Here is a 20,417-nt window from a genome sequence, read left to right as displayed (position 1 = left end):
AATTATTGCAGCTACACAAAAATATCCCTTCGTCAATATTTGGATAATATTTATTTGTTTGAATTCCTTTCCTTTCGATTTATATTTGTCTACATTTCACCTACACACATATATATATGTATATACTTAGCTGCTTTTTGGAATTTAATTCGGGCACCTTTACGCCATCCGTAATTTTCACCCATTTACATGCAAAGTGGAACGCCTGGAGTGAAATATTTCCACGACCAAGCCATCAGCTGCAACGTCATCTACACTAAAGTTGTCGTTATCCTCGCCGTCGCCGTTGGCTACGTTCACATTTGGGTGTTTCAGAGCCAAAAGTGTCAGTACGTCAATTTCGAGTCATTCATTTGCCTTTCGTCATAAACATTGCCGAACTCGTGGGTGCGTTTAAGCGTCAGTGACATCGTTAGCTCAGTTGCCGTGGGCCGCCCTTTCACTCTCGCTATCGATACATCTGTGGCTTTCTGGCAAATTTCGCGTTGACCGAACGTGTGCAGTGGATTATACATAGAAGCTTATTGGTACGCGTCGCGCAGCCGTTGCCCCAAGTGCTGGTGTGAAGATAGTGGTGGTGGCGTCTTGTCACTATGTTAATGATATATGAATTATTCTTGTTTCTTTATGTGCAATATAACTTTCAATAGATTTGTCATTTTGTGGTTTGTCGGTTTGGCTGGAGGTGTATATTTTTAGGTGATTATCTTTACTTTTAATATTGTATTCTCATTCTGTATTCATACCCTTGCATATTATAACAGTTATTTTGCTGTCTAGCGGTATTTTATAGCAATATAGTATATATAGCGTTATTTAAATCAAAATGAGCGGGATGAGAAGAGTTCTTGATTTCTATTTTGTCAATAAATAATGCCAGTATCATCAAAGTTAACAATACGGATACGATCAGTTTGGTATATCAGTTCGAACATTGTAAAGTGGACCGGTTGCCGCTCACTTTTATATGAAATTTCATACCTCAGCACCAATTTGAAGCAATTTTGGTATACAAATTCATAGTATTTTTTTCTAAATAATAGCTCCAATAAAGATATCAAAACGAAACCTAGCTGAAATAATTCCTAAGATATGAGACAAGCCTTACGTTTAAAAAGTCAAAATCGGACTAGATATAATATGTCATTTCGAGCTCCAAAAACGAAGACCTCAGTGCCAACGACTGACTTAATACCGAAAATATCAATAAATATGTGAGATATCCTTACAAAATGATGAGGTCATGATTTACTGATAATAGCATGAGTTGGTCCCAAAAATATATAACACGGGCCTATATTTCCCCTAGCCCCCATAAATCCAATATAAAGATATTCGAATTTGCGTTTGACTTTACGACGCGTTTTTCGGTCTATATATAATATTATATAATATATTTTAAGAAAACAATGTGCCACATCATGAACTTACCATATGATTACTCCAAGCCAACGCTTAGCCCCATTTTCCATACACTTGTTATAAGCCTTGGCTGGTATAGTTTTTCGGTTTGGCTCATTTTGAGTCTAGCATTGAAATACTTTATACCATTAACAGTGTTGAGTCAATCCATAAAAGATGTTGAGATCCTCTATCTTTAGTGAAAACAGGACAATTTTCAAGCACGGTTTCTTTAACTTTTTCGATGTTATCCTTATTAACGGAGGTTTGTCGATTCCGTTAATGGGCTTGTTTAAATGAAACAGTCCGAATTAAATTTGATCAGTATTGTAGTTTTGTGCCAAAAAGAAAATCCAGAATATGTCGGTTAATATGTAAGAAGTTTTATTGGCATTATGCGCCAATGCTTTTAGATAACATATTTGGTGCCAAAAACAGATAAAATCGGTACAGAATTGATTTTTGGTTTCGAGTTTTTTACTTACCTCTCTGCATTTATATTTTTACCTCAATTAAATTTTTAATTTAGAACTTTGTAATAACACTAATAAATAAAGATAAGCACAACAAATGTTTTTTTTTATTTTTACAAATTTATCATCTAACCTATCTCTTAACGTTACCATTCTCTCTCTTTCAGTTCGGCGGCTATTTTCGTTGCTCTTACAGTGAAGAGAGTCATTGTTAAAAAAGTTCATCCGTGCAGAAATCCTCCTCGATAATCTCCTTAAGCCCTTAAGTAGTAACAAGTTTTCTACAACAAACGGGCGCCTCGCTCTGCCCTCGTACTTTTTGCAAACCAACCATTCGGCCGTTGCTAAGATTTGTCGTTAGGTTGCTAAGTGCCATTTGTTGGGGAAAAAACAACAACACAACTACAACCGCTGTAGCTACAATAACGGTAAACAAGTGCAAAAGTTTGCATCTCGTAGTTCGGAACAATGCGCATTGTTGTTTTTGTATACATGCTAGCTACTATCAAGCCTAATTGAGGATCCCTAAACTAAAAGGTAAAGTAATTTGAATAAATTTTACATATTTCAAATACCTAAAAATTTTAAATAGACCTAAGGGTTTCCTATGATTCGAGTAAAAGTGTAAATCAGTTTAGTGAAACGGAGTCCAGCAAATGTTTCTACCGGAATTTTGTAATCTCATGCTAACATACTCGTACATATGGAGAAATTTACTATAAGCTTACAAACGCACGCACGATATTCGATTTTATTTCATTTTCACATGCTATGACGCACCTACTTGCATGCTGAACTCAATGGTGTTCCAATCACTTACTCTCTGTCTAAAAATAAATTGATGCCAATGCCTTATCTGCGCTGATTTCAAGTGTTTGGTTGATAAGATTGGTCGTTTGGATCCTTAGCGCAATTCATTTAAGTTTCCATTTTCTGTTCACTTCTGAAGTATATAAAGAAAGATTGCAAAAATCCATGACTGTGCCACATTGTTGCAGTGGCCCGAAAAGTTTGCCCCTCTTAAATCATTTTTAATAACTCAAGGCAATAAATATGATTTGTGGTCGATAGAATGAGAGTTTAAAATGTGAAAATGCTCCAAAAATATTAAATAAATATAAATATAAATTTATATTATAATTGTGCATAAGTTTCTTCGTATCAAGTGAACTAGTTGCGAAGTGGTCTAAAATGAACTATGAAGCACTAGTTTCAAGTTTGAATATAAAATAATGTATTAAAGAGAGTGCCCAACATAAATGTTTACTAGCTGGCGTTTATAAATGCTTTGAGCTTTTTTGGAACTAGTTACATGATGATCGAAATAGAGGGACGAATTAACAATCTTGAAAAAAATAAAAAAATAAAAAGTAGGTGCGTGATGTTGCATCACTTACCGATCCCCTGAGAGCCATAAACTAGTTCTGAACTAGTTGCAAAGTACCACAAATTTCAAAAATAGAAATTATTCAATTATCGCTTCTGTATGCAATACACTATTTATGGACTAGGGTCGATAATTTTAGAAACCAACCAAAAAGAAACAACTAATACAAGTAGTAGGATGAAACTCATTGAAAAAGGAATCAAAATGAAAAAAATAATAATTTACGGCGATTTGTGGTCGGGAAGCGGAAGGGTTTATCTGAATTTCCGGAAAAACTACAAGTCCTACGGAAAAAACTTACATGGCAAAATTGCAGGTTATAAAAATATCACTTTTTTAACATAGCCTCAACATTTTTGTTTAAAATTTAAATAATCAAGTTTTTGGTTTTTTATTTTTATCTTTTACATAAAAATATTTTCTTTCGCGAAATTTGGCGTAAACTAGTCTTTTAATGTCCCAAATACACTGTAATTTTTTAAAATAAAAATATTTACCATATTTTTTCATCTTATTTTGTTTTTGATATCGGACCCTAATTTTAAACTCTCACTTGAAAATATCTATTTGTTTTAAGCCGGTAGGCTTTTTCTTCGTTGAAGTCTATACTTTCTGATGGTGTAAAAACAAAATATATTTTAATGGTAAGTTTTCTTAGAAAATGCAAAAAAAAAGATTTTAAAGACTTCACCACCGGCCTATAAAGGGTATTCGGGAAAAAAATTTTTAGTACTCTTTGAATTTCCTAAAACCTTTAGTTACATTAAAAAATGTTGTTAAATATATGATATATCAACCCAGTTACGAATTTTTAAGTTAAGAGACTAGTTACCAATTACCTCTACAAAAACCAGAAAATTATCCTTCTACCTCTATGTATTTCCCCGCTGCAGGGACGCTTTTGTAAGTACTGTATATATGTATGATAATTATTTAGCTACATTGCCGACGTAGCCTTGAAAAGTGCACGTTTATTTCTACGAATTTCCTGCAACAACTAAGAAGCAACGCCGAAGAAGCCCTCCAAACCTACATACCACTTGTCTATAGCATTAGTCAGGGCTATAAAGTACCAGCGTACGCATGTGTGCGCCTTGTTGTCGAGTGGCGCGACGCCGATGGTGCTGGGAGTTATTAGCGCTGGCAAAAAAAAGGAGACATTTTATGCAAACCCGATCGGGAAAAAAAGATATTAAAAGGCATCGAAAGGCCAAAAAGAAACAGAACAGCAGGGCGGAGACCACCCAGGATTAAGCTTAAGCAGCCAGAATATGCCAGCGTGCCTACATGGACATGCCAGTGCTTAGGCGTGTGTGTCGGCGTGTGTCTAAAGTAGTATGCTGCGGCAGACGGACAGTTGCTATGTCTCGTTGCCAACGCGGCTAAGTGGCCGCGACTCATAGTGGGGCACAAAGAGGTGGTTTAAAGTCCTCAAACTATCTTTTTGTGTTTTTTTTTTTTAATATGCTTTTCGCATATTCTTTGCACAGCAAGTGGACCGCGAGCGTTCACTCTGCAAAGTTAATAACATTTTATGTCTCGGAAAGGATTCGATGCGATACTCAAAGCCTAATTCTGGTGTTTTGCATAAAGAGTCAACAAAGACATACCGTAGAAACATAGCGGGGAGTAAATAGTGATGTCCATTGAAAGTAGTGAGAGAAATATTAACACAATTTTTTTTTTTTTTGCGAAACTTGTCATATTGTTGTCAATAGAAACCGGCCGATAGCTAGTCAGCCAGCTTTGCCGGTAGAAATGTTAGTCTAACAACAAATACGGTACTCATAAACCGTGTGAGCCTCATTATAAAAGTAAGCATACTTACATACTCCAATACATACATACATACAAACATACATAGATACATATGTATGTATATACTCATAAATAACAACTTGTGTTGGCTGGTAGTGAACTTGACGCTTGGCTGATTTGACTGCCGGCTGAACAAGCGTGTTCAGCTGCTGGCCTCATCGGCTAGCTGCCGAGGCGGTGTCCAGTCTGTGGGCGCAAAAGCCAGTCTGCCAGTCTGCCAATCAGCCAGGTAGCGAGGCAGTCGACCTGGCAAACCTAAATAAATACAAGCTGGTAATTGTGGAAAAATATTACTGTGACTTGTCATGTGTGGACATTGGGAGTTTGCTTGGCGGCGCGTACAAGCACCTCAGCATGTTTATTTGAAATTTTTGTTTTTGCTTTGCACTGTCTCTTGTAAGCTTGTAAGCTTGTGTGCTTATGTGTTTAATTTATAGCAGCATCTATTATATACATAGGTGTTAAATTAGCGAAGTTCAATGCACACGTTTGCTCCAAGTAAACTGTAAGGATACTTTGTGTGGTGCGTTGTGTGCTTTTCCTTTACTTTTTAATTTGCTTTAAGTAAGTGCAAACTTTCTAAAAAGTCTTTCTGGTCATATATTACTTTTCGAAAACAGAAGATAGGTTTCGTTCTTTTATTGATGCTATTAAATTGCCCGACAAACCAAAATAAAAAAACTGGCAATTTTTGGTTGGAGATGTCTTATGGTTTCATCATAAAATTACTTTTCATAGAACAAGTAAGGAAAGGCCAAGTTCGTGTGTAACCCACTAAGGTTTGACCCGATTCAACCAATTGAATTGAATTGAACTATAGGCACTGGGGTCCACATCTTCGGTATCTGTGGGCTTGAACAGTTATAGTCTGATTTCGACAATATTTAGACTTGAGATGGCATACCTTAAAGGCACTATGTTATTTGTACAAAGTTTTATACTGATATACATATACATTGTTTGCTTGATTTGTATACTGGAAAGTCTATGAATCAGATGAAATTAAAAGTAGTGTTATATGGGAAGTAGGCGTAGTTGTAGTAAAAATTGGCACATTTTCACGCTCTGAGATAGAAATGTCATAACAATGTTATGTATAAAATTTGGTTGCAATTAGTAGAGTAGGTCTGAAGATATGTGATTTCACCTAAAGGTTAGTGGTGCCAATCCCATTGTCCAACTTTGACACCGGCTCCTATAAAGCCCTTTTATACCATCCCGGATGTAAAATTTAAAGATTCTGGCTCATTTAGATTTTTAGATTTATCAGACTTTTAGTAGTTTTTAACAAAACCGTTATATGGGGATTGGGCGGGATTGTCAACAGATTTCTCCTATTTTTACGCCGTCGCCGGATTTCAACTCGTCTCGTCATCCTGATCATTTATATATACATAACCCTATATCTATCTCGATTAGTTTATGGTGATACAAGCAACCGTTAGGTGAACAAAACGATCTGTAGCAACATGTTGCAAGAGTATAAAAATCATATTTCAAATGTGATGGCTACATCATTGAATAATAATTTAGCTAGAATAATTTCTTAAATATCATTCGTATCATGATGTGTATATTTAAAAAATCATCTAAACTGAAGAAGACACCCACTTTTCCCTTAATTGCAGCAAAGCGATCTTAAAATACGTTACATGTGTAACTATAAAATGAATGTTCTCTCTTCCAAACCTCTTGCAATCTAGCAGAAGTTTCATAGCAAGAGAAAAGCCGTTAGTTCCGCACGGTTTTTCTGTACTTACGTATATATCGTCTGTATAGAGCTCTGCATATTATTAACTTGTAACTTTGCCTCATGTACATTTTTGCACATTATTACTCGTTAAGCGCCGATAAAACACTAACGCACACGCATACTTTCACATTACATTACATATCTATGTATATGTTTATGTACATATGTATGTATATGGTAATGTACAATGAAATACTCCAAACGATTATGCTGGAAACAGCCACCGACGCAAAACCGTAGATCAAATAAGCTGATACGACCTATCTGATGAGAGGGCAATGTAAACGAACACTCACGAAATTTGTGTCTTTCCCGTAGAAACGCGTCAGCTGATTGCTCTCTTGCAACGCAAGATTGCCAGTCTCGATATTTTGTATTGTAAATACAATAGTAAATAAGAAATGAACTTGAATATATTTGAAATATTCTTAAATAAACTCAAAATCCCAGTCGAATACATTTATTTATAAATAGGTAGACTATTTTTAATAGTAGTATTTTAGTTTTGAGCTGTTAGTTTATGAAAACCTATAACTGAAATCTAAATGTGTGCAAAATCATGTATGTATACAACTTATGCAATAGCAACATTGCTGAAATGAAAACAACTGATTTCTACGTTGCCACTACGAGCATAAATTTTGACAAATTTTGTTTAATATTCGCGGTAAGTACGGAAGGGCGGGATGTCGGTCAGTAACTGACGGCTGGTGGATTAGGGACGCCTCTAATTCAAGCAAGGTGTGTGTGTTTGTATATTTGTATATATTTTCGTATATATATGTGTGTGGTAGACGCAACTACTAAAACTAAATATCTTTGCAACTTTTTATGCCCATAAATACCTTTAATTTGCATGCTTCACTACACACAAAATATATTATACAAGTATATATAAATACCATATGATTGTGATTCTTTGCCTCTTTGCCAATATGCTTACATTCATATACACATACTCTCGTGGCGGCGTAAACAATTACACATCACGCTTTTATTGATTTTGACGAACGGCCTAAGAAACGGTGCAAAGCAGCGAAAGCAAGAAGGGCGCAGAGGGGCGGAGTGTGTGGCAAGTGGATGAGGACATGATTTGAATAATTTTCTGCGCAATCCTCTCTAGGCGCTAGATTGCAGCTTAAGCAACGCTTGTGTGCACTTACATATGTCTACGGCTATGTGTATGTGTGCTTTGCCCACGTCAATCTCCACTTTTTCCCACCTCCACGCGCACGTCAGCGCCGACGACAACTTTATGCGGCATTTCATGCGTACATTATTATCCTTTTTTTCGCTCTGCCGAGCTGCCATTTTGAAAGGTGCTTTTGTTTACCTTCAATGTTGATACATATGAAGATACATGCATACCTACACATAGCACTAACTTATATATAGAACATAAAATCATAGAAATATATTCACGTTTATCTGTAAATGCACCGCTTGAGAACTGAATGGAAACGCTTACAAAATTTAATTTATATTTATATTTAATTCAATAAGGTGACACTTAAGCAGACCATCCACAGACGGATTTGTTCTACGATCGTGAAATTTTCGTCGTGGTGGTAGTGTTCGTGTGCACATTTCGTGTTCGACGTTTTGTTCGCGTAAGTGTTCGTGCGAACACGTGCGACAGTGGATTGCAATGTTCTCGCGAACATCATCTGATGGAACTAGTTGGTGGGCAAATGTACGAACATTTTCACAAACAAATCGGCCTGTTGCTGGTCTACTTTGTTTAAATTGAAATTACAAGAATATTATATTAAAATATTTAAAAAGTGAATGTGTCTTATTTTGTAATACGAATAAATATACTGCTATTTGTTCGATAACGGGTGTAGTCCTTATTATACCTATAGAAATATATCGATATACCAAAATATCGATTTTCGATATAACGGTGATATCGAAGACAAAATTGTCGATCGAAATATCCAGTAACTATTTTTGATTTTATTATTTCGGAAAATACTGACCAGATTTCAAATACTTTGTTATAATTTTTCTTAAAAAAATAATCCTAGTACTTGCCAAAATTGCTTCTTCAAATATTTTAAAGTTGAATTAAAAGGTGCAATCACCATGATAATACAAAAAAGCCAATCGATTTGCTACCACCAAATATCTACCGAAGGTGTTGCCGTGATAATAACCATCCACTATCAATTAAATGCTTGGTTTTCCATCATAATCTTTTCTATTTGTCTCAATCACCGTTGTAGGTTCGGTTTTTTCCAGAATTTAATTAAATTACTTTAATTAGTAATCTTTATAATTGGATATCATTATTATGGTTCTGATGCTAGTTATCGATTATTTATTAAATATCAACAAGACTACTTCCATAGAAAGATTTTGATCGGCTTAAGCCTAAATCTTGTACTAAATCAATTGAGGTATATTTTTTATACAACTTTATATATTTATATTACAAACTAGCATATTTTATAAAAAATTGTGGCATAACTCCCATCTCTGACGTAAGTAATATAACATTGAATAACTTTATCGATATATTTGATGTCGCATCGATAACTTATCCACATCCTTACAATCGTCCAAAGATCAGCAAACTTTCTCTCGCTCACGCTGGCATTTATATTTTTAAGCTTTCTTTTTTTTTATAAAATTCAGTAATTCACTCAGAAAAAAAAAGATTACTGCTATCCTTCGGAATGCAGGAATTCGCGCCAATGCATTCAAAATTTTCGTTTTAAAGTGATCTTGTAAGATATCTGTAGTTTTTTCGAGATTATTTTCGAGAGTAACAACATAACCTAAGTATTTACTAGCGTTCTTTACATAAACTTATTTTGCCCAAATCGTAGTAGGCTTCTATTAATTATCATATAAGTACATATTGTTATAAATATGAGAGTTATACTTGAAAATATTGTTAAACTCAATTTTTGAATGACTGAACTATATGGCGTTTCTAATTAGTTGTCCAAGGGTTTATGTTCTATATATGTATTTTGTAGTACATATTTGTTTTTCTAATTTTTTCACTGTATTTTCTTTGATTCTTTTGGAAAAACATTAGTTATTTACATTTATTACACATCAGCACCACCATGAATATATAATTTCTAACAACCATTCTACAGATGTTTGTAACCTGAAAAGCAAAGTCTTTTTTCACATTAATAATAACCAAAAGGAACATTCTTCATATTTTCCGCACGACCAAAGAAGGCAGTAAATTAATCTTAATATAAACCAGGTCAAAGTGGAAAGAGTAGAAAACAAAAAAAGCGTTAACTTCGGTTGCACCGAAGCTATAATACAATTCACAAATACAAAATATTCCTGACAAGCGCTTGATACCGATCGTTCAGTTTGTATGGCAGCTATATACTACAGTGCTCCGATCTGAATAATTTCTTTGAAGATTGCACTATTTTCTTAGGCAATAACCCATGCCATTGCGTGAAGATATCTCGTCAAATAAAAAAGTTATCCATACAAGCACTTGATTCCGATCGTTCAGTTTATATGAAAGCTATATGCTATAGTGGTCCGATATCGGCGGTTCCGAAAGATGATCAGATTCTCGGGGAGAAAAGGACGTGTGAAAATATATACCGACAGATGGACAGTCGGACAGAGGCACGGACGGACACACAGACGAACATGGCTAAATCGGCTCTGCTTGTCATGCTGATCATTTATATATATGTATATATAATATGTTATAGGGTATCCGACGTTTACTTCTGGGTGTTTCAAACAGCGTGGCAAACTTAGTCTGTCCAGGTTATAAATTATGATTTGTAATCAAAAAACACGATTACTACTCATCAATACAAAAGCTATGACAGCGCTGCCTAAAAATTGTCTTCTTACATATTTATCTTTTATTAGTACCTACATATTAATTTATTTACTTATGCAATCAACAGAAGCTTTTAAGCCACTTTTGCTCTGTAGCACCTTGCTTTGTCCCGTTATGTTGGCAATAAAATTTACTGGCACTGATGAAATGTGTTTTCAAAGGTCAACTGCTTTTGCAAGGACACACTTAGTACAAAAACAATTTTTTTATTTACTCTACTGATTAGCCACAGACGCAGAAGAATTGAAGGCAAACGCTGTTTGTCGCAGAGCAGAAATTCCATTTCTTATAGACGAAAACATTCCATAAAATTATGATAAAGGATATATATAGTACATCTCTACAATTATAGATTTATACATATGTATATTCTAAGATACATAGCTTTATACCGTTTATTAAGCCAGCCAAGTCTCTTGCTAGCTTTTATTGCTTTCAACCTTTTTTCGGTATTATTTAATTTGATGTTTCGTAATTTCACGTTCTTGTTGTTGTACATTGTCTGTGCTATATTGCCGAAATTGCGAAATTGCAGTGTCGTATCCTTTGCTAATTGAATGACGCGCCCCAGTAATTTGTGCTACATTTAGACAATGGCATCGTTGGATGGTTAATGAGTTTCGACTTAAAACGAGTCAGAGTAGCTTGGCGCAGTGTTGTTAAAAGCATGTGATTAACAGTGTTGATATGTAGTCGGATTGATAGAACTGTATCGAAGCTTAGTCGCCTTCGTATTGTTTCAATACTGGTCTTACGGATTGAAATTTTCAAAATTTCAAAGAAAAGGTGTGTTAAAATACGTTACACTTGTAAATTCTTTTTCCGTTTTTCTTATTGGTTCCTTAAACACTCCTTGAAAATCAGCGAAAGAGAAGTAAGAAACCGCTGGTGAATTGCTAATTTTACTAAAATTTGGTTTTTTTGTGTACTTTATTAAAATTTTCGACATTTTTATTGGCCACCCTAATATTCCAACTTTATTCTAACTTGTGATAAAATGTAATATATATTTACTTACTTTTCCATTATTGGGAATTTTACATTTTTCGATTTTTGCTCCAAAAATTATTAATAATTTTATGGTTTTACAACAGCCATCTTATTGATCAATAAATAAAGTTTCATTTAATTCTAACTAAATGTTCTATGCATAATGGCCAATCAGTAGCAAGAATTATTATTAAACTAGGTTTCAGGTATTTCCGAGCCCTATAATTCCTTCATTGACGCAAAGAGTAAATGTTTCTTGACTTAACTTCACAAATTCAGTGTGTAAAGCATGTGATTACTTATTGACAAGCAAAAAAAACTTTAATTTTCATAGATAATTAACCCAAACAAGTTTTTTATGCATCGTTCAATTAGCTGATTTATATAAGGTGTTAATTAACACATTTAGTAAACGTCCGTTATAATTTCTTTGCTAATATTTAGCTTTTTCTAATATTGACAACAATTTTTCTTTTCTCCGAAAACTTTTAATGTCATTTAAATTTCACCTTTAACAGACGCTTTCCTATTCTCATTAAACACAGTTCACAAAGTTGTGTATAATTCCATAAATTTGGTATCAATTAAACACTAATCGGGTTATTAGTTAATTGCTTTGATGTATGCTAAATTGAGAACATTGGTCAATATTATCATAATTGTTCAATTAGAAGTCTGCAGGGCATATTTCCTACTTAATTGACAAAATTACAAGGTGCGTTTCAAAGTAAACAGTAAAAAAGTAACAAAGTAAACTCTAGTAGCGCCATCTATATGTCGACTAGTGCGTTAGAACCTGCTATCCTTTATCGACTTCCAGTAAAAATTTCATGACATTTCATCTATTGGAAGTGAAGTTATTGCGTTTTAAGTGTCAGTATGTTTTTGTCGTCGGTGCGAAAATGAGCTTCGAACATTAAATTTTGTTTTAAAATTGGTAAAACTTTTACCGAAACGTTTCAATTGATGAAACAAGTTTAGGGCGATGATTGCCTATCCCGTAGCAGAGTGCACGAGTGGTTTCAACGTTTTCAAAGTGGTCGTGCAGCTTGAACAGGGTATATTAAGTTTGCCACGAAGTTTGTAACACCCAGAAGGAAACGTTGAGACCCCATAAAATATATACACATGGTATATGAATGATCAACATGACGAGCTGAGACGATTTAGCCACTCCTATTTTTACGTGTGTCTATACTTGTACTATACATGCGAACTAGTCCCTCAGTTTTTGAGATATCGGTTTCATATTTTGCACACGTCTTTGCTGCTAATTTGTAGGAACCACCGATATCGGACCACAATAGCATAAAGCTGCCTTACAAACAGAAGAATCAAAATCAAAATATGGCATAACTTACTGTCCAAGGCGACGCTACAATCTCTGTATATGAACGGTGCATGTGTGTAGTGTATGATAGTTTCGCTTCAAATAAAGTTAACATTTTTGTTTATTTTCGTATAATATTAAGCATTTTTTACGCCAACGGCGCAAACAGACCTTGTCGGCAATAATAGTATTTGGAAATTGTAAGGCGACACTTAATCTTCGTATTTTGACGGGAGACTGAACTTCTGAGAACACCTTTAGCATCCATACTTCATAGTTTAATGTAGTAAACGCAGGCTATCGGCAATTTTAATTACCTTTCAAGTGAATAAATTGCGCATTCGATTACAACGATGATTACATTGTTTATATGTCTACATTACAGTAAATTTGTTTTACTCACTTCGCAAATATGAGGCGATCACTCTAATAAATATTCATTTGTGCAAATATTTGCCTTGCCACAAATGCGCTTAATCACACATACAAATACAGATATATGTATGTATATTGTATGTGTGTGCATTTGCTTTTGGCTTTAAGTGCACGTCATCAAATATTATAATGCACTTAATGCTTTTGCTGTTGATATGTGATATACGACGATTACACGATACAATCCTATATGTATGTGTAAGTGTGTGTGTTTTTGTTTGCATGAATTTGTAATGTTGCTTCTCATTAATATCTGCAGTGTACAACTTGAGCTGCTGAAAATCCTCAAGCAACCACAATGGAAGATGACAGCACTTGAAAATGCATTTTCATCAGCTAGCTATTAGTTAATTAAAATTCCCGCTGGCAGACACTTACGCGCAGCCTCTTCTGCCGTTGCGTGATTACCATATATACAGACAAATAATAAGGTTCTTCACTTCACGGAGATCGTTGGAAGGTGCGGCAGATGAGGAGTAATGAAGAAGAAGCTGCTTGGTGTGTGTTCTAGCACTTTCGTCGTTTTAGCGAAATTCCCAACATCGTGCTTGTAATTGAGACTACCCAATTTATTCAATTACCATTAATTATGCGTGTTTTGAATGAAATTCCAACGTGGCACAAAACAGCTGAATGATACTGACATTATTTTCCACATTGTCAGCAAGTATGATTCCAATAGAGCACCATGTCGGTTTTGTATTGCCACCTTATTATTAAATTTTTTTTTTGTGTTTCACTCGATAACATTTTTGAAAAAATATGTCAAACGTGCAAATCAAATAGTCCAGCAGAGCTGATAAAATTTAAACATTTTGTTTTTTCGTTTAAATTAAAATTTATATGTATGTATATATACGCATATATAAATGCACAACCCGAAATACTTAGCCCTGTAGCCAAAATAATGTCACAAGTCATTTGTATTATTTCCTAACTTTTACTTGTTTCAATAGCTGGTAACTCCATTCTAAAATAACTTGAGTTAAAAGCCTCCAAAGATGGCAACCTTATTAAAAAATATGTCAAACAAAGCTCTCTTGAACGTTTGACATAATTTTTAAAAATTTTCAACTTTTGAAATTTTTCCCTAAAACCTATATCAACAAATTATTCTCCTGTGATTGTATCCATACCTTTTACACTTCCAAAAAAAAAACGTTAAGTACTTGTACAAAAGAAAATACGAAAAACGGTTATTTGAAAAATATCGAAAAATTTGCATTTTTTTGTTGTTGTTAATCTTTGATCTTCCCCATTTTACTCAGCACGTGGTCAATGAACCCACGCTTAATGGACCTATTCTGCTGAATCTATTCACAGCACATTGCATGCAAAGCAGTTTGGCTTGTGTTGGCAACAACAGTTATGTTACAATTTAAATTTTCTTGTTTCGGTATTCCTTCCGCTTTGCTGCATTTATTTCTCCAACGATATACATATGTACAATACTTATGAAGAATATACATGCATGACCCTCTGTTAGCTTTTTTACTCTATCAGGTTTTTTTTGGCACTTTCCATGAGGTGATAAAACTTTTTTCCGATCTTCAAAGCAAATTCGTTTGCATATTTTTTCCATTGTTTAGTCAGTGTACCGTTAAATGTATTGCAAATCGATTGACCTTTTTCTGGTGAGATTCTTCTGGTGTGTTGAAGCAAATACATTAATTCGCTATGTTTCCTTTCAAATGTTAATAAGCACTTGGTTTTCTGTTTTATTTATGGTAAATTAAAAAGTATTAGAGAGTGTAACAGTTCTGCATAGTTTTTTTCGGATTTGGAATTATGTAACCTATGCTGCAAAGTAATGGAAATGGATGTACATATTTATTTTGATTTATGGCTGGTTTTTCTTTGCTATGTTCTCATTTCCACTCGGTTTCGTATTAATAGAAGGTATAGAATTCAATTCTAAGGTATATACAATTTTGGATTTTCTAATAAATAACGGTATTGAGGAAATTTTGTTTTGGTTTGGTTAAAGGAATACATGGATCTTGTAACTTAAAAAAATTATTTGTTTTGTACCCAATTGTACAGCTCACTAGGAATATTGGCTGAAAATTTCGAGCCGATCAGAGCCAAACGGTTTTTCTTAAAACTGCTTTTTTGATGTTGGTAGTCAAAATTTCTCGATAACTTATGAACCGATCGACTTGAAATTTTGCATACCTATTTTAAACATGTTTGACTACTGCTTGAACTAAGGAATTTTTTCTAACGGGGACGTTAGTTAGGCGCTACAATATTTTTTAATGCAAATTATGGTTCATGATGTTAACATTATATACACATATATATACATGTCACATACCCTAATGTGGCAATGCATTCCGTCCAGAAAAGAATTTCCACAACCCCTCCAGCATTTAATTAGACCAATCGGGGACTAACGCGATGCTTTCATGGCTGGAATTTCTCAATTTATTCAGAAAATATGAATATTATTGTAAATTTTTGTAAAGGTATGTTTCTGTAATCAATTAATGGGGAAGACCACTTTCTCGTAGAACTTGGCCAAGAAAGACATCACCAACCGTATAAAGAAGGCAAAGCAAGCTTTCGCCGCCCTCAATGCGGTCTAAAGCTCTTCGATCATTACGTGACGTTTCAAAATAAAAATATTCAACTGCAATATTAAGTTTACACTTGACAAACATGGAATCTCGTAGTCTCTGACATCCAAAAAATGCAAGTTTTCACAAACCAATGCCTTCGCAATGTTTTCTACATTTTCTAGTCCGCCACTGTCTCTAATACGAACTAACGCTCAAATCAAACAACCCTGTGGGCCGAATCTTCAAAAGGGCCGAAACGCTGTCGACTGGAATCCACAAGGTAGCTGACTGAAAGACGTGTTCTAAACTAGAGAAGAAATTTGAAGAACGAAATATCTAAGTACCAAAAAAGTTGGAAACAGTCAAGAGGATAGCGCAAGATCGAAATAAATGGAAGAGTCTCATTGTGAGCCTTTACTCCCCCGCGGAGTTATAAGATACAAAGTACATACTTTTTCGTAGAGATCCCGTAAAGTTCTGAGTTGACCAATTCGTTGTTTATTCATTATTTAATCTACCTTTACCTAATCTTACTTTCTAAACAATTGAAGCTTTAGAACGTCATTTCCTTGTTGAATGTTGTATTCTGTGCAAAGTTTCTGACGACGCATTACTTTAAGATCGCTCTCTTATGAAAGAATGAAATTTTTGCTGTGCGAAATGATATAATAATCTTAAACACTGCATATTTTATCTTCAGGGGATCAATAAACACTTCTTCCTAGTTTTCGCGCTCTTTTTCTTTTTGTCTTCCGTTAAAAGTTATTCCAAAGTTTCTTTTCACTTGAAAATAAAAATGCATCTATGTCACAAATGCAATAACTTTTTCATCCCTTATTAAATTTTCACTATCACGTATTTTAACTATAGAAAATGTATGTTATTTTTTGTTTTTGTTTTCTCCTTAATACGCCTTTCTTCCGCCAAGAAATAAGCACTTAAAGCGCTTTTCATTGCTTGCAGTCAAGCTTCTACAATTGTCATTAAGTTTTTATGGCCACCAAGCGCTTAACCATTGCCAGATTATTTTTAAATGATAATAAAGGATAAGCAGAAGGAGAATGGCCAAAGGGAAATTGCGCTTGGACCTTACACAAGCATTAGCCATGCATTTTTAACTTAAACAAAAAGCATGCTTAAGATGCACAAAAACAAAGCGAAATATGTGACAGCACATCTTGTTGGAAATACCGAGTGCCAACCAGTCGGCAACACCACCACTGCCACGTAACTGCATTTGCATCGCCGGGCTGTCAAAGCATTCGGGCAACGCTTAACAACAAATGACCAGCCATCCAACCAGGCGGCCAGTCAATTTGTCACCTCACCCGCCAACTAGGCGCTGACTGCCAACTGAGCCCCAGCGCTCCGCTTCTACGTCAGCGTTTTTTTACTTTTATAGAATGCAACTAAAAATAAAACGGACCGAAAGCATGGCGGAGGTGCCAAAAGCGACAGCACCCGATACAGCAAAAATATTACTGTTTATTTGTATAAATTTCCATGCATGCTTACATGTACGAGGGTGGTTCGATAATATCTTCGTTTCACGACCCGATATCGCTACTATCACAAGAGAAATTTACTTTTTTGTAGTACATTCTCTTACTTGGCTACCAGCAAAATTTCAGCCGAATCGAGCTCGTAGCTACGTTTCGAATTCGTGTGAAAGAGGGCGTGTCTGTGGATTTTAGAAAAGTGGGAAAAATGTAAAAAGCAGTAAAATCAATGAGCCGCACCCAGATGCTCCGAAAACGACTACCACGGAGAATAACGTAACCAAAAAATCGAGATTTCGTAAGGCAGTCCGCTGTTTGAAGATGCGAGAGAATGCGTTGAAAAAGTTAGAGCATCACTGGATCAAGTGTACCGAGCCAATTTTAAAAAATTTTCGTTTGTCTTTTGTTGGGTAAATAAATTTATTACCACCCTCTTATGCTTGTATGTATGTGTATATATATTTGTTTGTAAAGTAATTTTGCATGTCGCACATAAGTACAAATGAGCGAGCAAGTCATAGAACACACAACGAGTAATGTTCTCAAAGGCGCAGGAAGAAGCAATGGCAAAGTCGACGGCGACATTATCCGCGACGGCGAAGACATTGTATGTCAATTTTTCGTAATAAAAGTTAAACACACAAACACACACGCTTGCGCATTCCTCATATCCATTGCACTTAGCCACGCAGGTAGACGGACTTGACTGGCAACTTGGCTCTGCTTGTACTCAACGTCTTACACACACTCACAGCAGAACAACCATAAACATAACTATAAGCACACACACAAATGTGTGTAGTGGCCGGCAAGAATGTGAATAATTTTCATCATAAGTAATTTCATTTGAAATTCTTATGAGGTCATAAATTTATAGATGGCTCAGCGCACACCAAAGCGCCGGTCATGCCGGCTGTGGTGCTGGTAGCAGCAGTGGCAGCAATCACAACATCTCCCATATGGTCGTGGAAAGTGCGCACCGGTCGCTGTTGCTACCTTCGGATTTGGCTTGCTGCTCACATTCTTTGGCGTTGTGTCCCTTTTATTTGTTTGAGCTTCTTTTTCTTCTTTCTTTCGTGTGTGTACGTCTCGTGTTGCCATGTTCAGCATTTGCCGATACCTGTTAGTTCACATGCGGTTTGTGTTTTTATTTATAGCACGAGTGGATAACGGTAACTAAGTAAATATTAACTTACCAAACTGTATTGCTGAATGAACTCTGGCCTCTCTGCTTGTAATGGCTTTGTCGCTTCTGTCTTGTACTTAATTGTGGCACTAATATTACTAGAATACTCTAATATTTCGACAAGTGGGAGTGGCTCACGCCAGCACACTCTGTCTGTGTCTAAATTCCGAAATCGTATTGATTTTAATATTTCAGGAAATGCATCGAACAGCTCTCATCATACAAGTCTCGAACGAAAGGACAAAGAGGACGCGATGTTTTGGGTCTTGGGTTTGAAATACCGTGCGAGACTAAGTAGACAAAAAATGGTATATTTTTTTTGTGATAATGGTGTCTTGATAACACTCAATAATCGTTTTAAGTCTTATAAATCTCTTGATTCGGATAAGACGAATAGAAACTCGGTCAACCAGCTATCAAAAGTGTAATAGTAATAGTTATAACTATACAAAGCCTCCTGCTCTTAGCGTGGAACGATGGAATCGCAGACCAAAAATATAACTTACTGTGAGAAAAAATCTTATATGCTTATTATAATGCGGACTTAACAACTAATGAAGACAATCGTTGATTCTTATTAGTATAAATAAGCCTAACTCTAGAAATCTCAGATAGAAGCTCCGGACTAGGCACTTGCATTTCTATTACGCAGTGCTCATTTCGTACTGATCCGGTATTAAAAGTTGACTGGTCAGTTTAATCTTCAATGCCCTTCGTATGGAAACAATGCTTTCTACTTTGATGATTTTCCAAATATATCATTATTCTTTTAGCTTTGTGAGATTTCTGTAGTTTTAGAAATTGTACTAAATATATGTTCCAAAGTGTGTACAACTTTGACTTTTCTCGGACCGTTTTATTTAGACGAAAAGTTTCGACACCTGTCCTTACCGCTAATAAATCGTCTTGTCTTGGTGAAGTGCTAAAATACATGGCGTACAACAAACGCCACTCTTTGCTGAACTAAAGCATTCTTCATTTCCGAAGAGCGTGGTGCAAAAAGACAAATGATAATATAAAAGCATGTTAAGGCAATGACGATGAAAGCCAACAAACAAACCAAGTGAATAACAACGGAATAAACAAACAGAAAATCCTAACAAAAATGCAAATAAACAACACAAATGGGGATAATAAAAACGCTGCAAACGAATTGTCGGCCACAAATGCAAACAGCAAAGCATAACGCGAACATAGACAAAAGTAATTCAAGAAATACACCGAATCAGCCAGACAGCCAACAGAGCGCAAAAACAGCGGGACGTGGAGACATGTGTGCAAATATTTTATTTGCCAGTGTAATACTGAATTCTATATGCTCTCAGTTGGTTGATTGCGCAAACAGTAATCACACAACGGTGTGCCTGGCAGCTTGTATACCTTGGTGGTATGTCCTGCTATTGCACCCTTGTCGTTACTCATTGCTCTGACTCGAAAAAAGTCCATTGATGCGCTTACACTTTGCATGCATGTCCAAGGCATACCAGACAAATCAATAAAGGCACAGGCGGACAGACAGAGCGCTTACAACAAAATGCCGGCGTTGTCAAATTTATTAAGGCATACATACATTCCAGCCGGAGAACTCAATTTAAACAATTTTGTTTATAGATTAATTTTATGCTTCACTTTCTTTTATGTACAACCGGCGTTTGTAGGATATAAAGTACAGTAGAATGACCTCCGTATGTTCGTCGATATGTGGGAATGTTTTCTTTCTCTATGTATGCCCGTAAAGTTGAC

The 20,417-nt window shown here is 35.4% G+C and overlaps 1 protein-coding gene across 2 annotated transcripts in view; it reads left to right on the top strand.

Annotated features, from left to right (window-relative positions):
* The window catches only part of Gprk2 (G protein-coupled receptor kinase 2), a 231,086-nt gene that overhangs the window by 5,171 nt on the left and 205,498 nt on the right, over nt 1-20,417 (top strand). For both annotated transcript variants that reach the window (XM_070105492.1, XM_070105491.1), the window contains exon 3: nt 2,042-2,411. The gene's annotated coding sequence lies outside the window, so the exon portion shown is untranslated. The remainder of the gene's footprint in view (nt 1-2,041; nt 2,412-20,417) is intronic.

Source organism: Bactrocera oleae, chromosome 2, assembly GCF_042242935.1.
Source record: "Bactrocera oleae isolate idBacOlea1 chromosome 2, idBacOlea1, whole genome shotgun sequence".
Lineage (NCBI taxonomy): Eukaryota > Metazoa > Arthropoda > Insecta > Diptera > Tephritidae > Bactrocera > Bactrocera oleae.
Note: the sequence above shows the minus strand (reverse complement) of the source record. Positions and strands in the feature narration are given on the sequence as shown.